Genomic DNA, 4,577 nt, shown 5'->3' with positions numbered 1-4,577 from the left:
TTTGAGACGGAGTCTCGCTCTGTCGCCCAGGCTGGAGTGCAGTGGCGTGGTCTCAGCTCACTGCAAGCTCCGCCTCCTGGGTTCACGCCATTCTCCTGCCTCAGCCTCCTGAGTAACTGGGACTACAGGCGCCCGCCACCACGCCCAGCTAATTTTTTTGTATTTTTAGTAGAGATGGGGTTTAGTTAGCCAGGATGGTCTCGATCTCCTGACCTCATGATCTGCCTGCCTCTGCCTCCCAAAGTGCTGGGATTACAGGCGTGAGCCACCATGCCCGGCCACACCTGGCTAATTTTGGCTTTTTTTTTTCTTGTAGAGACAGGGCCTTGCTCAAGCTGGTCTCAAACTCCTGGGCTCAAGAGATCCACCCATCTCAGCCTCCCAAAGTGTTAGGATTATAGGCATAAGCCACTGCGCCCAGTCTACTTTAATATTATTATTAATTTTATGCTTTTAATGTGCAAATTGGTTTGGATTTTACAGTTTTTTAAAGGGTCTACAGCCTTAAGGAATTTATAGCTTGTTTATGTTTAAGTAACATCGTGTTTATATTACATTCAAGTAACACTGTGGTAGAAATAATTTGTCAACACTGGGTGCCATATCGGTTTTTTCTTGAAAAGGGGCCCACTCATTAATTTGCAGAGATGCTGTGCCAGGTCTGCAGAAGAAATAGGTGTGAATAAATTAAGTCTAGCACCCACATTTGCACTGTAATCAGTTATGAATTCCAGTTTGCATGTGGACTTTTGTAAATGTTTCTTTGTGACTAGGGATACAGGGTTGTGGCAAAAGTTCCTGTTTCATAATTCACCTTTCTTCATCACCAACTTGTAGAAAAATAGGGTTTAAAGAAATCAGCTACAGCAGCCTGCTTTCAACACCCTGAGTGACGCAAGGCCATGTTAGACCCTACCAAAGATCACTCCTCACACCTGGGGCACACAAGGAAAGGAGCGAGGGACTGAGAGGAACATCCGTCAGCTTCGGCAAGGTCTCAAAAAGATCATCACCCACAGAGGCAGATATCTCAAGGAAAGACTGTCCTTTGAATCGGTGAGTTCACTGCTCAGACTTCAACCTGTTTACTCTGCCATTTTTGGTCGATTCACATACATATATATATATAAATAAAATATATATATATAAAATATATATCTATATATATATTATATATATATATATATTTTTTTTTTTTTTGAGAAAGAATCTCACTGTGTCACCCAGGCTGGAGTGCAGTGGCGCAATCTTGGCTCGCTGCAACCTCTGCCTCTTGGGATCAAGCGATTCTCCTGCCTCAGGCTCTTGAATAGCTGGGACTACAGGCACACGCCACCACGCTTGGCTAATTTTTGTATTTTTAGTAGAGATAGGGTTTCGCCGTGTTGGCCAGGCTGATCTTGAAATCCTGACCTCAAGTGATCCTCCCACCTTGGCCTCCCAAAGTGCTGGGATTACAGGCGTGAACCACCGCACCTGGCCCAATTCATCATTTGAAACAACTTGGTTTTTTTTGGTGCCAGTATTGTACTTTCAAATTTTCTTCAGGGTCATGGAAGTTGCTAGCAGACTGTGGTCCATGAACTCACAGAAACTATAAACTATCCGTGAAGAAGGAATGGGTGCATCTGAAGAGTGCCAAAGGGAAAAGTAAGACAAAGACATGGAGCAGCCTCAAGGGGATGAAATGGATGAAGGGGAGGAAGAGAAGAAAGCCAGATCTCAGCCCCAAAGTAAGGCTTCTTGGCGTGGAAGTATAGAGTTTCTAAATAGATGACACAAATTCATCTAAATGAACAGAATATGGCTATACAAATGTTTAAGGTATTTGTGAAAATTATACTTGTTGAAAACTAATTATTCACATTCAAAACCAGTATTTCAAGGCTTGTGGCTAAACTATTATCTGTAAAAGGCATGGCTTATGTGTTACATTCTGTTTGTGCTTTTCTGTTTCACTTTTATCTGTTCTGCAGACGAAGGCAATGGTGCAAAAAGGAGCTTACCAGAAATGAATATTGAGTAACAGTCTGATCTTAAAATACTTTTGCAACTTGTTATGCAAAAATCACAGTTGCAGAAAAATTGGTTTCCATCAAGAGCCATTAAGTGGATCAACTAGATTATCTCTAGATCAGATTTTTAAAAAACTCATTCTCCTTCACAGAAAACTTTTGTTCTATTTATATACATTAGAGCAACTGGTACATATCAAACTTCAGGCCTCTTACAAGTAAGCAAATATATCAAAGAAAAGTTTTTACTTAATTGAAATTTGGGTTAAAGTAAAGATGCAATAGTGTCAATTCAGGAATTGTAGGCAGGAGCACAATTTGACAAATACCAAAATCATACAATTTTTCGCCACATGTTTTCTACCCCTATTGGCGTATCAAGCTTGGAAAAAGAAATGATCTTAGTAAATAACAAGAAATTTGCTTTTCTATGAGAGTTATCCGTTGCATTCTTTTCTTTTTTTAGTATTTTTTCTAAGCTTACCTTGAGTTCATATTGCCCTTTTGTGCAGATAACAGGATGAAAAAAATCATTTGCTTTGGAAAGTCATTATTTTCAGTTTTTGTTGCTGTTGTTGTTGCTGTTGTTGTCGTTGTTGTTGTTGTTGTTGTTGTTTTGAGACAGGGTCTCATTCCATTGCCCAGGCTGGAGTGCAGTTGTGCAGTAATGGCTCACTGCAGCCTCGACTTACTGGGCTTAGGTGATTCTCCCAACACAGCCTCCCGAGTAGCTGGGACTACAGACGCCAACCACCTGGCTAATTTCTTTGTCTTCTTTTGTAGAGATGGGGTTTTGCCGTGTTGCCCAAGCTAATTTTGAACTTCTGGGCTCAAGCACTCTGCCCACCTCTGCCTCCCAAAGTGCTGGGATTACAGGCGAGAGCCACTGCGCCCGGCCTCTTCTGTGGTCTCTAACATTGTTCTTGAATTATTAATGGTGAAGAACCTGGATTTTGTGTTGCATGCTAGTATTTGAGTCTGAAGTCTTCTGCTTGTTGTTTCCTGGACAGTGGACAGGAGGCGATAGGTTCAGTCTATTCCTCTCTTAAATAGGGTTGAGTTGTGCACATTTCACAAATTTGTGATGAGAAATTAAATAATATATGGCAATGTGAACATGGTGCTTGGCACATTGCAACCAAACAATAGTATTGGTTATCTTTAATATTGGTATCAGCATTATTAGGTTTATATTTTTTAATGATCTCATGTTTGCTAAAAATTGTACATTTAAAACAAGCTTCAAGGGATAAAAACTGTGTTCTCTTGTATGTGAGTAATGATGACTTGTCTGAAGTACTGAAACCTTTGCAGATTTCATCACATACCTAGAAGTAATTTAAGATATGCTTATTACAAACTGAAATATTTAAAACTTTAACTTATTATATATTGAAATATTTAAAACTTCAACAATTAACTTGATTTTACTTTGTAAATTTCCATTTATGGGATAAACAAAATGTGGTATATAAACACAATGGAATACTATTCAGCCATAAAAGAATGAAATCATGCCATTTGCAGCAAAATGGATGGAACTGAAGGTTATTAGGTTAAGTAAAATAAGCCAGACATAGGCAAATTTCACATGTTCTTACTCATGGGAGCTTAAAAGTTAATTTCATCGAGGTAGAGAGTAGAATGATAGATACCAGATGCTGGGAAGGTTGCGTGAGTGGAAACGGGGATGAAGACAGTCTGGTCAAATGATACAAATTACAGTTGGATAAAAGAAGTAAGTTCTAATGTTCCATAACAGTTCTATTGTTGCTAACTATAGTTAGCAACAATGTATTGTATATTTCAAATTAGCTAAAATAGGGAACTTGAAATGTTTCCAACATATGGAAATGATAAATAAGTCAAGATGAGGGATACCCCAAATACCTGGACTTGATCCTTACACATTCTATGCATGCAACAAAATATCATATGTACCCCATAAATATGTAAAATATTATGTACCAATTCAAAACACTAAAAGATTTCTCATTTATATGTTTCCATAAGTTTATTTCTACATTTTATGTAGAAAAGCTATATGCAAAAAGATTTGCCTGTGAATCTGGGAATATATTTCTAGTCTGAGTGTACTGGAGAACAATTTATATGACATACAGTCTGGTTTCTTCATAAAGCTAACAAGTGGATTGAAACAATGATATGATAATATCACTAGGGAACATTTCTGTCAGGATTGTAGTTATAAAATTTTCAGAGATGGGATTTGGAGACTATGCTCTAGCTACTAATTAAGAAAACTGTATTAGTTAAAGGGAAATGGATGGCATATTCAAATTAGGATAATTCAAGCAGAGGTTTTAAATAAGGGGTCTATTATAAAGATATGGACAGGGTGGAGGGGAGCTGTAATGGAACCTTTGACTGAGAATCACGAGTATGGAAAAGTATCTGAAACCAGGAAGGGAGAGAGAGACATGTAGAGGAGACCACGTTAGAGGAATTGGGACCTTTTGTTGAGGGGCACACACGAACTTCTATTTGGAATACATTTCCTGACCTCATTCCCTGTCCCTGTCCTCCTGCCAGTTTTCCTAT

This window comes from Hylobates moloch, unplaced genomic scaffold (assembly GCF_009828535.3).
Source record: "Hylobates moloch isolate HMO894 unplaced genomic scaffold, HMol_V3 SCAFFOLD_26, whole genome shotgun sequence".
NCBI classification, from domain to species: Eukaryota; Metazoa; Chordata; class Mammalia; order Primates; family Hylobatidae; genus Hylobates; species Hylobates moloch.
Note: the sequence above shows the minus strand (reverse complement) of the source record.